The following is an 18,758-nucleotide window of genomic DNA, read 5'->3' on the forward strand; positions in this document are numbered from 1 at the left end:
AGACATTTGCATAACTGAGAAAAAGCTAGGTGCTGATAGCCAAGACAATTAAAAAAGGCCTTGAAGGCATTTCAGAAAGCTTTGCAGCAGCTCATCCCAGCACAGACCTAGAGGTCTAGGATGAAAGAATGGTTTCTTGTGTAGTGGGAATTTATAAATTAATTAATTTATTTATTTATTTTGAGATGGAGTCTCATTCTGTCACCCAGGCTGGAGTGCAGCGGCACAATCTCAGCCCACTGCAAGCTCTGCCTCCCGGGTTCAAGCCATTCTCCTGCCTCAGCCTCCCAAGTAGTTGGGACTACAGGCACCTGCCACCATGCCTGGCTAATTTTTTGTATTTTTAGTAGAGACGGGTTTTCACTGTCTTAGCCAGGATGGTCTCAATCTCCTGACCTCATGATCTGCCCACCTCGGCTTCCCAAAGTGCTGGGATTACAGGCGTGAGCCACCATGCCCAGGCTGCAGTGGGATTTTTTAAGGAATCAGAGACCAATGGGGTTGAGGAGGATATTTATTATTTAGTTGCACCGGCCCAGTCAGATTAACATCCAAAGGACTGAGTCCTGATCAAAGACTTAAGTTACCTTTTAAGCATTTTGTAGGGTGGTGGGGAGTGGGGAGATCTGTCCAGGGGGAAGTGTATTACAGAAGCGAGAAACAAAGACAGTTATTCAATTAATTGAGACATGCATTATATCATTTCTTACTTTTCAAGGAAAAACATGTTTTACGACTTGAGTTTATCTGTCTAGTGACCTTGCAGCTGCGCAGCTAGAGGAACAGGGTCTTCACAATGCCTGGGAAAGGAGGAGAGACGAGGCTCACTAGCCACAGAAAAACCGGCAGTTAATTTTTAAAGGGCTCCAGCTCTTTCTCTTTCTCAGGGGGAATTGGGTTTTCTTACATACAACTGAGTTCCTGCTTACACATTCTTTAATTTCTTTTAATTCCTGTTCCACTTGGACCAGGGCCAGGGCACCACTGCCCTGTACCACCCCCAGGAGGGTGTTCCTTGCATCCTGGCCCTTCTAGCTCCAGCCTTGGTTCAAAGGGCTCCAGATAGAGCTCAGGCCATGGCTTCAGAGGGTGCTAACTATAAGCCTTGGTGGCTTCCATGTGGTGTTAAGCCTGCAGGTGAGCAAAGTGCAAGAGTGAAGGAGGCTTGGCATTCTCTGCCTAAATTTCAGAGGATGTATGAGAAAGGCTGGATGCCCAGGAAGAAGCCTATGCCCAGCTGGAGCCCTCAAAGAGGACCTCTTCTAGGACAGTGCCAAGTGGAAATGTGGGGTTGGAGGCCCCACACGGGGTCCTGACTCGGGGGGGCTGCCTAGTGGAGCTGTGGGAGGGGGGCTGCTGCCCTCCAGATCCCAGAATGATAGAGCCACCAGCAGCTCATGTCTTCAGTGTAGAAAAGCTGTGGGAGCAGAGCTGCCCAAGGCCTTGGGAGCCCACCCTATGCATCCTGGGAATGCTCTATGTTCCCAGGATGTGGGACATGGTTTCAAAGGAGATTATTTTGGAACTTCGAGATTTAATGACTGCCTTGCTGGGATTTGAACTTGTGTGGGGCCTGTAGCCCCTTTCTTTTGGCCAATTTCTCTCTTTTGTAATGGGAATGTTTACCCAATGCCCTGTACCCAAATTTTATCTTAGAAGTAAATAACTTGTTTTGATTTTACAGGCGCATCAGTGGAAGGGACTTGCCTTGTCTCAGAAGAAACTGCACTTTCGAGTGATGCCGAAACAGGTTGAGACTTTTGGGGGACTATTGAGAAGGGATGATTGTATCTTGCAATGTGAGAAGAACATGAGATTTGAAGGGCCAGGGATGGAATGAAATAGTTTGGATGTTGTACCCTTTAAGTCTCATGTTGAACTGTAATTCCCAGTGTTGGAGGTGGGGTCTGGTGGGAGGTGATGGGGTCATGAGGGCTGATTTCTCATGTTTAGCACCATCCTCTTGGCACTGTCCTTGCAAGAGTGAGTGAGTTCTCATGACATCAGGCTGTTTAAAAGTGTGTGGCACCTCTCCCTGCTTGCTCCTGCTCTGGCCATGTGACATACCTTCTTTTGCTTCACCTTCTGCCATGTGTAAAACCTCCCTGAGGACCCTTCTTGAAGCCAAGCAACTGCCAGTGCAAAGCTTCCTGTACAGCCTGCAGAACTGTGAGCCAAGTCAACCTTTCTTTTCTGTATAAATTACGTAGTGCTTAGGTATTCCTTTATAGTAATGCAAGAATGCCATAATACGAGGCATAATGGTTTGCATTTTAAAAACGAAAATTAGATTTATGTAATTTATCATGAAAAGATGAAATGAGTTAATAATGAGCAATATCTACATGTTGTCTTAGAGGTGCTGACGATCTGTCAAGGAATTGCATGCATTGATCAAGCAGTTTACCTTCAAGTTGAATAACAAGATATTCCTATCTAACATAACAAAATTTTGACATTATTTGGGAGACTGGAAATAATGCTAAATAATATCAGATTGTCAAAGTCAAATAAATATAGAGACAAACATCCGAAATTAAAATGTTTTATTTGATATTCAAGTATTACAATTTGACACATACATGAAGAATGGGTGTCTTTAGTATGTCCAAAACATAAAGAGAAAGTTAGAGGTTTTATAAAAAGGGAGACAGAGAGTAAAACGGTATGTATTTCTCTTTGAGAAAGCTCACTGGCACCAGTAAGGTTTTTGAGAGCTGGCAGGCTCTGATAGGTGAGGGACAGTGGTGGGTAAAACTAGTCTTAGTGTTGCAAGAGGTTGTTTCAGTGACCATTCGATAAAACTGGTTTCAGCTTAAAGCAGGTAATTTCAGCAGCCAGGCATGCAGAGAATTACGCCTTTGGAGTGGTGTTTTTGCCCTGAATGCCTCCTCCCCCTGGCTTCTTGATGGTTTTATTTGGTGTGACAAGAATGACCCAATTCATATGATCAATTTTTACATTTACCCCTTTCCATCAAGATCTTTCTCTTGAAGCATCAACCATGTCTATGGTTGTACAACGACTACAAGTTAGGCTTAATCATCCCTTAGTGCTAGGATGGACCTGTCCCAGTTGCTCCGTCCCACATCTGGGAAAGGTATGGAGGTCTACATCAGGTCTATGTCAAGATTTATGGCTTAAAACATCTATCCGAGGAAAAAATAAAACTGACCAGTAATCCCAGGAGAGAAACATACCTTGGCAAATTCGAAGATATTTCTAATTTTATTTAACAATTTTAAAATTAATTAATGTATCAAAGATTCACCTAACTCATGTCAAACAAAATATGTTTGGGTTAATTAATATATATTTTATATGAACATTCCTTTATTTAAACCATCCTTTTTTTCCTAGAATGATGGATTAGGGGCTTTCAGTGTGCCTCAGCCACTTGGAAGTAGAAAAATAAGCATAAAGATAAACTTTGTGAGCTTCAATTCAAGAAGAAAAATAGGAATTCACAGGAATAGAGAAGAACACTCCAGACCCTGTGGAGGGGGAGGTGGGAAAGCAGCCTCTGTGATAGCATTTGGTTCATAAAAGGGAATGAAACTCCAGTACGAGAGAAGAGCATCCAGTCTCCCTCTGCGACTCACCTTTCCACTGGGGATCTGCGCAACCCAGATTAAGGGAGAGCACTGTTTTCTCCCAAGAAAGCACTTATGTGCTTAGAGCTAGCACAAAAGTGGCTGAGAGATGGGGAAAGAGGAAAGACACTCAGAAAAGCTGCAGGCATTTCCCCAGACCTGGGACTGAGCGAAGGATGCCATTTTAAATCTGGGCTCATACAAAGTCAATCATTCTTTGGTGCCTGGCAATGGTGGCCACTGCAGACACTTTAATCTTGGGCTAGGAATTGAAGTGCTTGCTCTGGAGCAGGGGAGCAGCCTCCACAGCCAGAATTGAGTGTTGAGTGTGGAAAGTGCCCCAGCAGTAGGTGTTGGAATTAGGCTCTCTCCTCTTGCAGGACTGTAGTGGGAAGAGAGTTGCTAAAGCAGAGGTTTCTCAAGGATGGTGAGACTTGCAGCCAAGAACAGCTTTGCAACCTGGAACTGGTCTGTGTGTGTCATTGCTGGGTGTCCCAGCCTGCTCCCTTGGTCAGTTGAGAGAGTACCCCATCAGCTCCACAAAACAGGGGGGAGGTGAACCCCATTCCCCAGGAGACCTAAACTTTGGTGAGGACCAGCCCTAAGGGAAGGAGGAATACAGCTTGCCAAACCCACCCCTTGGGTCAAAGGAAACACGATCATGACATCAGCTGCTGAAAGGGGCACACCAAAGCCTGGGAACAGATTTAGAGAGGTGGTCATCTCTTGCCCTCTGTCCCCTTCCTAGTGCACTGCTGCAGACCCAGTAGTGGTCACCCTGTTGGGGCCCAAGGAACGTGAGCTGAAAGAGGCTGCTTCTTAGGTTTCTCCAGGACTCTGCCCCTGCTGAAGACTAGTACACATGGGGACAGGGCACTTTTGGCACTTTGTCACTTCTGCACCTGTTGAGGACAAGTACACAGAGGAGAAGACCCTGCAGCCAGCTGTTACTCTTAAGCACTTTCTACTGCACTAAAGCCTGAATTACACCACCAAACAAAAATACATCACCACATCAAGCCACCACAGGAGCCTATCTGCAACCAAGGAACTTGTACAGAGCCTTGGTCCTCTGAAAGTACCCAGAAATGAAGCAAATTGATCCTATACAACATACACCACAGTCACACCCTTAAGAGAAAGAAAGAATGAAAAATTAAAAAAAAAAACCTCCTTCCAAATGATATCAAATTCAACAAAAGAAGCATCAAGTCTCTCAGATGAGAAGAAACCAGCACAAGAATTCTGGCGATACAAAAAGCCAGAATGTTCCATCACCTCCAAAGGATTACACCAGCAACCTAGCAATGAGTCCTAACCAGAATGAAATGTCTGAAATGACAGGTATAGTATTCAAGATATAAGTGGCAAAAAAATTCACCAAAATCCAACAGAAAGTTGAATCCAACAACCCCATAACAACGATCCTGGATTTGAATGACAACATAGCTATATTGAGAAAGAACCAAGCAGAGCTTCTTGAATTGAAAAATTTACTATAGGAATTTAAAAAAACAGTTGGCAGCCTTAGCAACAGACTAGACCAAATAGAAAAAATAATTTAAGAGCTCAAAGACCAGACCTTCGAATCAACCCAGTCAGACAAAAATAAAAAAAGGAATTTAAAAATAATGAACCAAACTTTTGAGAAATATAGGATTATGTAAAGGAACAAAATCTATGACTTATTGGCATTTTTTTTTTGAGACAGAATTTCACTCTGTTACCCAGTCTGTAGTGCAGTGGCATGATCTTGGCTCACTGAAACCTCCACCTCCTGGGTTCAAGCAATTCTCGTGCCTCAACCTCCCAAGTATCTGAGATTACAGGCATGTGCCACCATGTCTGGCTAATTTTTGTATTTTTAGTAGAGATGGGGTTTCGCCATGCTGGCCAGGTAGGTCTCAAACTTCTGGCCTCGAGTGATACTCCCACCTTGGCCTCCCAAAGTGCTGGGATTACTGGCATGAGCCACTGTGCCTGGCTGACTTATTGGCATTTCTAACAGAGAAGAAGAGAATGTAAGCAACTTGGAAAACATTTTTGAGGATATAATTCAGGAAAGTGTCCTCAATCTTCCTAGAGAGGTCCACGAGCTGATACAAGAAATCCAGAGAACTCCCGTGAGACTGAAGGTAGGCAGTGAAGCATATGTTTGCATTCTTGTGTGGCTCTGATTAGCATCAGGATATCTACATTTTACATAGGAAAGGAGGGAGCAGAGGAAACAGTTAATTATGTGTTCATCTCGCATTCAGTAAATCTTCATTTTACATAAGATAAAGTAAGCATGTGAATAGAGGGAGTGGAATAGAGGAAAAGTCAATGATTCATTCATCTCAGGATAGGCAGAGGGATGATTTCTGGTCCTGACCTTGTCCCAGAACTATGAAAATAACCTCGTAATTGAGATTGTCAGGGTGAAATTGAGCCGACTCACTTTTAGGGCTAGTTTATAGGTGGGATGTGCATTCTGAAAGATTTAGGGGCTCACAGCAAATTGTGAGGGAGGACATCTGAGGAGACATGCGGCCTTCTGTCACTGTGGGAACCTGGCTTATGGATGAGGCTATGACACAGGGTTGTGAAGTTATAGCTATGTGTTTGAGAACAAGGAAGGCAGTATTGCATAACTCAGTTCCCAAGCTTAATTTTCCCTTTGACACAGTGAGCTTGGGGTTGGGTCTCTATTCTCTTTTCTCTCACAAAATCATATGGGAACATTCCAGAAAATGTGAGGTTCTGCACTCACTATTAAATAAAAATGACCAGGAGAGCCATGGGTAAGCTCCCTCCTCAGTCATCAGGACCGCAACAGAGAGTGTTCCCCTGTGTGGACGGGGTCCTGAATTCTGCAGGATCCTGTGGGGACACAAGTGTCAGGATAGAGGCACTCATTCAGCCAGGTACAGTGTCTCCTGCCTGTAATGTCAGCTACACTGGAGGCTGAGGTCGCCTTGAGGCCAGGATTTCGAGACCAACCTGGGCAACAGAGCAAGATCCCATATCTAAAAATAAAATTAGCCAGGTGTGGTGGCATGCACCTGTAATCCTAGTTACTTGGGAGGGAGGCTGAGGTGGGAGGATTGCTTGAGCCTAGGCGTTGGAGACTACAACGAGCTAGGATTACACCACTGCACTCCAGTCTCGGCAACAGTAAGGCTCCGTCTGTAACAACAACCAACCAATTCTGTGTTTTGAGTGTAAATTACCATAGCCTTTGTAACAGAAATTAGGCAGCAACTCTCATCATTCAAAATGCATAAGCAATTTGGCTAAGCAACTGTACTTCTAGATTATTTACTTATTTATTTATTATTGGGACAGAGTCTCACTCTGTCCCCCAGACTGGAGTGCTGTGACATGATCTCAGCTCACTGCAGCCTCTGCCTTGTGGGTTCAGGCAATTGTCCTACCTCAGCCTCCCAAGTAGCCGGGGCTACAAGTGCGCATCACCACACCCAGCTAATTTTTGTATTTTTTGTAGAAACGGGGTTTTGCCATGTTGGCCAGGCTGGTCTCAAACTTCTGACCTCAGGTGATGCACCCACCTCGACCTCCCAAAGTGCTGGGATTACAGGCACTAGGTCCCTAATTTAGAGCCATATTCTTTAATGTCTGAAAGCACTCTTGCATATTTATTACTGCATTGTTTGAACTTAAATATCCACAACAGGATAACAGGATAACTAAACAGTTAATTGCCCTATGGCACATCCATCTGTTAACAAAATGAAATCGATCTTTTTGTACTGCGGTGGAAAGATTTTCTGAACATAGTTCAGGTAAAAAAAAAAAAAAGACCACTGTTGAATAATGCTTCCGGTATAACACAATGTGTTTGAAAATGTACACAATACACTGTAATATCCAATACATACATCTATCAAAGTAAATATATTTTATTCTAGGGTAATTATTAAAACATTAAGAAATACTCTTTAATAATATATGTTAAAACTTGTAGAAAATCAATAACATACAAGTTAAGAAGATCAAGAAGCCAAAAAAAGTAATTCCAAGTATAGAATGCATGGTGAAAAGTGATGGAAGAAAACTGCAGAAATATAAAATGCAAAATTAAAATACAGCCCTATAATTCATGATACAGAATTCTTCACTGAACCCCGAATCTGTCAGGACATATGTGTGATCTTGGATAACGCATTCAAACTCCTTGACATTGAATTTTCTTGACTGTAAACTGTTTTAGAGATGTTCCTCACCCAGTTGCATGAAGCAAACCTCTGTGTGTTAAGGCACTTCCCACAGCATCTGCGACACAGAACAGTGGCAGCTGTGCTCTTCGTGGTCCCTGCACACAGACCCACAGCAGTATGTTGTGTTTTTTTTTTTTTTTTTAATATAAAAGGCTTTGAAAATGTCCCACAGGTTCCTCAGTAACTGACTATCAAAAGGGGCAGCCTTCAAAAGTAGAATTCTGGCAAATGTCTTCAAAAGACATGAAATTCTGGCAATGGGCACATTTCCCCCTCCCACCTTGCTCTTCTGGATGGATCCATTCTCTCCCACAGCATATTCGTTTTCTTCCACTCCACTGTGAAAATTGTCCTTCTAGTGGCAAGAGTGACGTAAGTGATATGCGGAAATTTCTTTCCAAGCCTGCTTGGAGGAGCTTCCTCTGCCTGCTTCTCTTTGGCCACCTCCAGGGCTGCTCTGTCACCCCCAACAGCATGGACCTCACTGCAGTCACTCTGGAAGCTTCCCTCAAAAGGAAGCTTGTGCAGGAAACATCATGCATCGAGCAGCATGGGGACAGGGGCTGGCCAGCTGGGCAGGGCTCACACTCCTGACACCCAGACTCCACGATACTCCTCTGTCCCCACCCAGGGCAGATCCCTGCCCTAAAAGTTTTCCCTCTCATGTCCAGCAAATGCTGCATGGAGCCCTGGAATTCTATGTGGAAAGCTAGGAAGAGGGAGAGCTGAAATGAGGATGTTATCACCCTTTCCAAAGAGGTCAGTCCAGTACTACCCTGTGCTCTACTGGGCAAGCTCTCCAGGCTGAGGGAACAGGAGCAGGGGTTATGTCGGGTGAAGGTGGAAGTGAGGGACCTCCCAGGAGGTGTAGAATACTCCACTAGGGACACCTTATACCCTTCCGGGATTAGACCTTGAGGCCTGGAGATCCCCAGGCAATTAGTATTGAAGGTTGAAAGGCCAATGACAGGAATAGGAAGGCCCACTGTGTCACTCACTCACAAATCACTTCCAAACCCATCACCACAGGTGACCCTCACAACAACCCTGTGAGACCTGCAGGTCACGGGCTCTCACCAAGGAGGAGTTGGGAATGTCAAGATTTTAACACCTTCTCCAAGTCAGGATCAGGAAATGCTGCCCCAGCACTGACCTATATTCCCTATGCTTCCTCCCACAAAAGAGCTTAGGGTGACTGCCAACTTGTGGGCAGAGACCCTCACTTTCCAATCCCCACGAGGGGCTGTGCAGTGGGGAGGATGAGGCCCCCTCCTCTAACTGTCTCCTCCAAGACCCTGTTTTCTGAGGAAGGTCACTCTGGGAACTGTTGGCCTCTGCAGATGGGGGCCTGGACCATGTGGAAAGATGACGTGAAGGTCACACCTGGCAGGGACCAGGGCTGGAGGGTAAACCTCACCTTTAAAAACTCACACTTTTAATTTTAAATTTATTTTTATTTTTAATTTCTATGAGTACATAGTAGGTGTATATATTTATGGGGTACATGAGATAGTTTGACACAGGCATGCAATGTGTAATAATCACATCAGGGTAAATGGGGCATTCATCACCTCAAGCAAGGGAAATGCTAGATGCTTATAAAACCGTCAGATCACATGAGAACTCACTTACTATCATGAGAACAGCATGGGCGAAACTGCCGCCATGATTCAGTTACCTCTCACTGGGTCCCTCCCATGACACATGAGGCTTATGGAAATTACAGTTCAAGATGACGACATTTGGGTGGCAACACAGCCAAACCATATCATCTTATAAAATGAATAATGTGAAAATAGCACTGGGCCTGAGGCTTGGCCCCTGCTGTGTGATGCCCCCTCTTGGGGAGAGCCTGGCTTCTGTGCCATGCAGAAACTTCCCTGTGGGCTTGGGGTGAGCCAGGCCCTCCTGGGGGAGCTGGGCACTGTGGGACAGGAGGGTCCCTGGCCTGGGGTCTCCATTTGCCTCCTTACCCCATCAACGAAACACCAGAGGAGCCAACTCAACAAACCTCAATGCACGGCCCTTCCTGGACCATAGGTGCTCACGGCCCCCTGAGCTGCCCTGGGGCAGAACACTGGGCAGTGGCCAGTGCTTCCCTAACAACTCCCCCATGCACAGATGCCTGGTGGACATACTTCCTTTAACCCTGCTCAGCTGGAGCTCAGCCCCCATCCTAGTACCTCTGCCTCCTCCTCCAGGGCAGGAAAAGAAAAACCAACCCCAAACCCATGGAGAATCCTCACCTTGGGCGAGGCCCTTGCTGGGACTCAGTCTCTTGTCAGACCCTTGAGGAGCTCCATCTTTCCTTGTTTCCCTGCCCCATGGGACCCCAGGCCTCTGGGAAAGAGTTGAGGGTGTCATCCACTCAGCAGGTACCGCATGATCTTTGGGAAGGATTTGTGTTATACCTGCTCCTGGTGGGATGGGAGCCTCTGGAGCTGGGCAGTATTTGGGCTGTAGAAAACTGAGAAGCCCCTGACCCATCAGGTATCAGAGCCCACTCCCAAGATGTGGAGCCCTCAGCTGGAAGAGCTGGGAAGTGGCAGGGGACCCCAGACCCTGAGGCCTTCCTCCCTTCCATCAGGTGACCCTAACATGTGGCCTCAGCTCTACGGAGGTGGGCCCTAGCTGGAGGCACTGCACAGCAGCATCCTGGGTAGAGGTGCCAGGAGGGCAGGCCTGCCTTTGAGGCTGTGAGGCAGGGCTGCGGCAGGCAGTGGCCAGTGGAGGGAATGGGGTGGGTGCCAAGGGGCTACATGGCCATCTGCCAGACATGGGGTCGGGCTGGGGGACATGGGATGGGCAGACACTGCCATCTAGACTGCATTGGCCCATCTGTGGGCTGGGACGGCAGCTGGGAGTGTGGCCAGCTGGGAGGTAGGAGGACTCTTGGTGAAGTGACAGTCACCTGCATGAACTCAGGGCTAGAAAGCTGTGGCTCTGGGACACACCGGGTGGCCAGGGGGAGGCTGCAGTGCCCTCTGCTGTTGGGGATGAAAGGTGCCTGCCTTGAAGTGAAAGGGTCCCTGTTCCGCTCTGGGCTCCTGTGGGACCCTCAGCAGGGATGTCCTGAAGGCTCCTGACAAGCTGGAAAGCAAGGAAGCTGCCTTGCCTGGAAGTCAGGATCGCCCAGCCAGGGTGGCCATCCCATGGCCTGGCTGTGTGAGGCCCTGGGGATAGCTGTCCGCCTACCCTGCAGGGAGTGCCTCTCCTCAGCCATCAGCTGATCCAGTGCCCAGAAGATGTCTTCCTCTGTCAGATACAGGAAGAGGATGGCAGTTAGGCAGCTCATGTCCCTGTGCTAGCCCACCTCCTGCAAGGGCCAGAGTCACCATGGAAGCATGTCACCTGAGAGGGCTGAGGCCATCTGGGAGGACTCATGTCACTGGAGAGGACAGAGGTCACCTGGGAGACCTCCCTCTGGCCCTAGCAGATTTAGGGTGCAGACTCTGCACCCCTCCCCTGACCCTGGGCATGAGGACTAAGCAAGTCCCCCACAACTCAGTTGAAAAGGGACCAGGAGGGACTTCTGCAGTGAGTGTCCAAACTCACGTAGTCCGAAGGGGCACAGGCAAGGATCATTCATGTCCCCTATCCTGGGACAGGCTGAGAAGGCCACTGTGCCAGGCCTGGGGCAGCACCTGTGAACTGCACCCACCACAAGGGCAGGCGATGGGCCACTGATCACCACACAATGGGTCCTGTGATGGCGCAGGGGCTGCCTGCCAGGCACGGGAGGGCGGCTGGGTCCAGACCCCATGTGGGCAGCCCATGGAGTGAGCTCAGCGGCTCTCCGTGCCTGGAATGGTCTGGGAAGTGGGGGCCAAGCAGGAACAGCCACCTGGGTGACCTCCGCCCTGTCTACTGTGCTCCTATGGGGTTAAGGCAAAAGGGAAATTGGATCCTTGCCAGGTTTCCAATGAAAAGGTTTCCTCAGGATGCAAACTCATTTCATGACAAGAGCCTGGCCCCATCAGGCACCTCAGCAGCTTGTCAAACATGTCTCCTGCAAGGACTATCCTGTGTGCAACACTGCTAAGCTCCTTGTTTGGGGCAGCACCAGGAGGGGAGGGTCATTTCTTCTTCTGAGACATGGTGGTTGGGTCCAGGTGACATCAACAGTCTGGGCCCTGACCCCTTTCTATCTCAGCGGGACCCCTTGAGACACCAGCTTCCCATCCGTGCTTGGGTGTCCACGCCAGCAGTTCTACCTACTACGTTATTACAGCCAGATCAGGATAAATGTCCTCTCTCTGGAATAAATGCAGTGACCACTGTTCTTTGAGCATTATTTATCTTAAATTATTGTTTTAATTAGAAATGTATCTAACTTATATTAGCCAAATTTCCTTTCAGTGTAACCAAATTTCTTTTAAGTGAAAATTAAATATTTACCTCCTGTTATCAAGCATTCTATGAATACAAAATATTTATTTTTTTCAACTTTAGAAGAAATTGAGAATGTCTACATGCTACTAATCTAAAAATACAGGCTCTGGGTTTATATGGTGTTAACCTTTCTTCCAAATTTTAAGGAATAGATATTTAAATGCCATCCACTTTGTTTTAAAATACATAAAATGTTTTAAGCTTTTGACCTCAAAATTTACAGTAGCACAGCTACTCCGTAATGAATAAACCACAGAATCAAAACAAAGAAAGATTCTACAGACCAGTCTAACCAACAATACAATTATAAACTAGTGGTTCAAATATCAAAAACCAATTTCAATGACAAATACATGGTATGAAAACCCCGCAAAGGTCAAGTAGAATATATTATACTTGAATGAAATTATGAGTTGAGAGTAGGAAATCTATGGTTAACCAAACAAATTAAATAATGTTTATGAGGAAATTATACTGCTAATGTTTTATTATTTGGCAAGCTATTCAGTGGAACACAAAGATATTCTTAATGAAGTTGAAAATATATTTTAAAATGTTACTAAAGTGGATTAAAAAATAATGAGGACATGAATAACTTTAAAAAGTATTTAGGGATAAAGAGAGAAAAATTAATTTAGATTTCATACATAATTAAAATATATTTTTAAAGTTGTGTTTTTTGGTTGCTCAAATAAAAGGAGCAGATACTTAAATTCCACGCTTTTCATTTTAAAGTTTAGGAAATGCTTATAGCTTTCCACACTGACATTTATACTAACACAGTTAATCTAATCTAATCTAATCGATAACAAAATCAAAACAAGCAGAATTCTCTTGACCAATCTATTTCCTTGATTTTTAAAAGTAAATGTACTCTCAAAGAAATAAAACTATTATTCGTGGATTCTGTTATTTGAAAATATTTACTGATCCTTTACCTTACACCAAGTGATCTCCAGCTCATGGAATAATATGTAACGTTGCCCAGCTTCATTAAGCTTAAACTCTTCTGAAGAAGAAAAGAAGCAATGGAGTAGGGACATTAAAGCAGGAGTGTGGTGATATGGCTGAGACTTCTACTTGCACACTGTGGTAGCTGTGTGGAGACTGGATTGAAAAAAGGGCAATGACAGAAGCTTAAATTAGTATCAAATATAGTAATCCTATAATTTTAAGGGTCCTTGAAATAAGAATGTATAATAGTTCTCATTATTTCCCCAAGAAATCTCTGCACTTGGCCTTGTGAGAGAAGTGCTATAGTTACCAAGTGGTGGGGGTGGGAATGTGAATTTGGAAACAACATTTGGAATTATTACACTTTAAAGGTAAAGCTGGCAGGAATTCCATACACATCAGATCTGAAAATGTGTGTGTGTGTGTGCGTGTGTCTGTCTGTGTGTGTTTGTGTGTGTGTGAAGCAGGGAGAGAGAGCAAGAGTGACAGTGAGCAAGAGAGAGAGGAGAGAGAGGGAGAGAATCAGACAGATACAGAAAGAGAGTGACAGAGCTACAGAGACAGAATTAAAAGGGGACACCAAGAATATTGAGCTGAGAAACTATAAAATGGGAGTTGCCATTAAACAGAATGGGGAAGAGCAAATTTGGGGAGTTTCAGTGGCTCCATATAGACATATTAATTTTGAGATTCCTAACTGACATCCATGTGGATAAGTCAGGGAGTGCTGGGTGTAGTGTCCAGTGTTTAAGTGTAATGTGAAATATCAGGAAATTAATGACACAAAAATCAGTAAGAAAGCAAAGATAAGAAAGATAAGAAGTCAAAGTCGTGAGCCTAATCGTCCTCTGACATTTAAAAAATAGTAAAGATGAAACCTGCAAAAAAGGACTAGAGGTAATTATCAAAAACATGGTGGAGGGAAAGTAGGTTAAGTGTTCTGGAATTCTATAAAAAAAATTTTACAAAGAGGAGGAGGAGATCAACTGTGTGAAATGCTGCTGATATATAAATTAAGATGAAGTCCGAGGAGTTATGGTTCAATTTATAATTTAACAATATGCATAGCACTTATGTTTTGATACGAGCAGCTTCGTTGGGGTGAGTAGGTGAGAAACCATATTGGAGTGTTTGCTGAAATGAAAGTCTGATCTCTGGATTCTTAAGGAAAAATTTTATTGGACTGCAGAGGCATAAATTGGATTTCTAATTCTGGAGTCAGGATGTGCTCAGTAAACATGTGCCCATCAATGCCTCCTCGCATTTTTTTTTAGCTAGGTATTCTGTTATCTTTTAATAATACAATAATTACCTGCAAAACCTACACCCATTTTGCACATTTTGCAGCAAACCATGACACATGTATATCTATGTAACAAACCTGCACGTTCTGTACATTTATCCCAGAACTTAAGTATATATATATATATATATATATATATATATATATATATACTTGTGTCTGTGTGTATATATATATATATCCCAGAACTTAAGTATATATATATATATATATATACTTGTGTCTGTGTGTGTGTGTATACATATATATGTATATACTTGTGTGTGTGTGTATATATATACATATATATATATATATATATATATATGTATATAAAAGAAAGAAAAAGAAAACCCAGCCAAGTGCGGTGGCTCATGACTGTAATCCCAGCACTTTGGGAGGCTGAGACAGGTGGACCATCTGAGGTCAGGATTGAGAACAGCCTGGCCAACATGGTGAAACCCTGTCTTTACTATAAATACAAAAATTAGCTGGGTGTGGTGGGGGGGCAACTGTAGTCCCAGCTACTTGAGAGGCCAAGGCAGGAGAATCACTTGAATCTGGAAGGCAGAGACTGCAGTGAGCCAAGATCACACCACAGCACTAGAGTCTGGATGACAGGGTGAGACTGTCTCAAAAACAAGAACAAAAACAAATACAAAAAACAAAAAAAACACCCATTTAATTGACAAACTTTACAAAGACTGATACTGGAGGTTGTTGGAGAGGACGTTGTTCCACATAATATCTTATGAGTTGCCGATGGACAAGTATGATGGTAAAATGCCTTTGAAAAACTGACCATACCTGCTATACTTAAATATTCAGATACCAAACACCCAGAAATTCCATCTTGTCATTTATTTCCACAAGAAAAAACAAGAGACCTGTATTAAAATATCCACTTCTATTAAAAATAATCACACTACGTTTCCTGAAATTTTTTTATTAATAGCTCTTATTTTCAGCAGTACAACCTCTAATATATGTGTATATGTATATGTGTATATACACACACATATGTATATGTGTATATACACACACATATATGTATATGTATACACACACATATGTATATGTATACACACACATATGTATATGTATACACACACATATGTATATGTATACACACACATATGTATATGTATACACACACACATATGTATAGGTATACACACATATGTATATGTATACACACACATATGTATATGTATACACACACACATATGTGTGTGTATACACACATACATATATGTGTGTGTATACATACACACATACACATATATGTGTGTGTATACATACACACATACACATATATGTGTGTGTATACATACACACATACACATATATGTGTGTGTATACATACACACACATGTGTGTGTGTATACATACACACACGTGTGTGTGTATACATACACACATACACATGTGTGTGTATACATACACACATACACATGTGTGTATACATACACATATACACATGTGTGTATACATACACATATACACATATATGTGTGTGTATACATACACATACATGTGTATGTATATATACACATATACACATACATGTGTGTGTATATATACACATATACACATACATGTATGTGTATATATACACATATACACATACACGTATATGTATACATATATGTATATATACATATACACGTATGTATACATATATGTATATATACATATACACATATATATGTATATATACTCATGTACATATATGTGTATATATATACACTTATACATATATATGTATATGTGTATATATATTAGACAGATATATATGTACATATACATATATGGTATATGTATAATATATGTATATGCACATATATAATATACATATACTATATATGTATATGTATAAATATATTATGTATATATATACACATATGTATATATGTATATATACAAAATGTATGTATAGATATTAGACAGAGTTTTGCTCTTGTTGCCTAGGCTGGAGTGCAATGGTTCAATCTCGGCTCACTGCCACCTCCACCTCCCGGATTCAAGCGATTGTCCTGCTTCTGCCTCCCGAGTAGCTGGGACTACAGACATGTGCCACCACCCTCGGCTAATTTTGTATTTTTCGTAGAGATGGGGTTTCACCATGTTGGTGAGGCTGGTCTCGAACTCCTGACCTCAGGTGATCCACCTGCCTGGGCCTCCCAAAATGCTGGGATTATAGGCATGAGCCACTGTGCCTGGCCTATTTTGTATTTTTTAATCTACCACACTCTAAGAACACATATTTTAAATCAATTTGTACATTCATTGCCTAGAACAAAACCAGCATTTTGTAGATTCCAAAGAATTATTTGTTTTATAAATGATGAGTAACGAGTTATTATTTATAACATCTATATACAAACAATATATTACCTCAGAATACAGTGATAACATTTGTTATGTATGATTTCAATTTCAGTTAAAAATATTTTTTGCATGAGTTATTGTCATATACAGATGTTCACATTGTTTTGTTTATATGAAAATGTTTGTAACTACTATGCACATTTTTGCTACTTAAGCCTTTTGGTCTTGCTGCCGTAGCAAATACTGTGCCTCTTAAGAACATGAACCTGTTTTACTTCATTTTTTAGCAGATTTCTTAATGAAATATATAGCATACTATTTTGTTGAACACATAAGCAGACACCCTGTCAGAAGCAAAGAGACATCTACTCCACCATTACCACCCATGCCTCTGCTAATGTGGCTGCTGAAGATGTTACCTAGAGCAGAGGACTTTGTGTTCAACCTAAGCACTTTATATCCTTTATTTTCAGTTGGGTGGGAGATAAAATAATTCAGCAGCAATAAAAGTCACACTTCTTAAAGTTGCAGTCTCGCCAAGGCACCACAATGTAGCAGTCTCTCTTGTGAGGTATCACCTGGAGTTCTTCATCTCACCACCAAGATGATTAAGGAACGGGGACACACGGGTGAGGTTGGAGTGAAAGTTTAATAAGCAAAAGGAGGAAGCTCTCTGCAGCAGACAAGGGCGTCCAAGTGGATTGCCGTTTTTACAGTTGAATCAAAAAGCTTTTATAAGAAACTCCTCTCAGCTATGTATAAAACTGTCTGCACAATTCCCTTTATATATCCAGCTGTGGGTATGTCTCTAGTCAAGCACAAAGTGGGCTTCTCTTGTTGTATAACTGTGGGTTTGTTTTAGGTAAGCCCCCCTCCTCCCTGTGTAAGTTTCCACAGAGGCCACCGTGTATATGCCTGAAAAAGGGAGGAAAATTTTTCCTGGGAGCTTGCCAATTACACAAAGAACAGAAGGCGTCTGTGCTGGACCCTGCATGCTCATCTGTGCAGGGCTTATCTGTAGGTGCAGTAGTTGTGATTTTTCAGGCAGACAGCTTCCCTGAGGACCAGTCTCTTTCTTGTTTACTCAACTAATTTTCCTTTCCTTCTCCCTCAACATTATGCAGCTAAACAGAATACACTTCTCTTTCCCAGTAAATCAGTGTTGGTACTCCACTCCGAATACTTGTATTATTGGATTTCTTAGAAAAAAAATATTTGGGATCATAATTTAGATGCCATCAAACAATGAACAAAAATACGCTACTTTGTTTCCTTTCTCTTCTCGTTACCAGACAACAGCTAGTTTTCTTTTCTCTCCAACTTCTTTTTTCTGTGCTTCTACCTGATTTTTAGAAAAACTACGCATTTCCAATCTTAGTACAGCAGACATCAAATATGTGGTCAAACTACGTACATAGGAAGAGTTGAATTATATAATTATATTCAAGCATTTAAAAATAATTCCCCTTCAGGCTGTTTTGCAGTTATTTTACATAATCAAATGTCTTCTTGATATATGTCCCAACCCAGTGGTTGTCAAGCTCTGCTTTGTTCTCTAACTGCATCAGAATTACCCACAATTTTTTTTTGAGATGGAGTCTCACTGTTGCCCAGGCCGGAGTGCAGTGGCATGATCTCAGCTCACTGTCATCTCTGCCTCCCTGACTCAAGTGATTCTCCTGTCTCAGCCTCCCAAGTAGCTGGGACTACAGGCGTGCACCACCATGCCTGGCTAATTTTTGCATTTTTAGTAGAGATGAGGTTTCACCATGTTGGCCAGGCTGGTTTTGAATTCCTGACCTCAAGTGATCCACTTGCCTGGGCCTCCCAAAGTAAGAATTATCCCAAATTCTTATGATAAATATGGATAAATCAGCACAACTCAAGATTTAAGAAATAAAAATTTTCAAGAGAAGAAACCCAGGAATATGCATTGAAAACATCTCCCTCAGGTGATTCTGATGTGATATGTGGTCTGAGTTTAAA

General features: G+C 42.9%; 1 long non-coding RNA gene across 1 annotated transcript; it reads right to left on the minus strand.

The window, feature by feature from the left end:
* Positions 1-9,246: 9,246 nt before the first annotated feature.
* Positions 9,247-14,561, minus strand: LOC134807976 (uncharacterized). Its single transcript, XR_010149729.1, has 2 exons — positions 11,369-14,561; positions 9,247-11,068 (listed from the first exon to the last, which is right to left on the minus strand). It is a non-coding gene; the product is annotated as an uncharacterized LOC134807976 (long non-coding RNA).
* Between the last annotated feature and the right edge of the window lie 4,197 nt (positions 14,562-18,758).

The sequence above is a fragment of the Pan troglodytes genome, chromosome 13 (genome assembly GCF_028858775.2).
Source record: "Pan troglodytes isolate AG18354 chromosome 13, NHGRI_mPanTro3-v2.0_pri, whole genome shotgun sequence".
Taxonomy (NCBI): Eukaryota; Metazoa; Chordata; class Mammalia; order Primates; family Hominidae; genus Pan; species Pan troglodytes.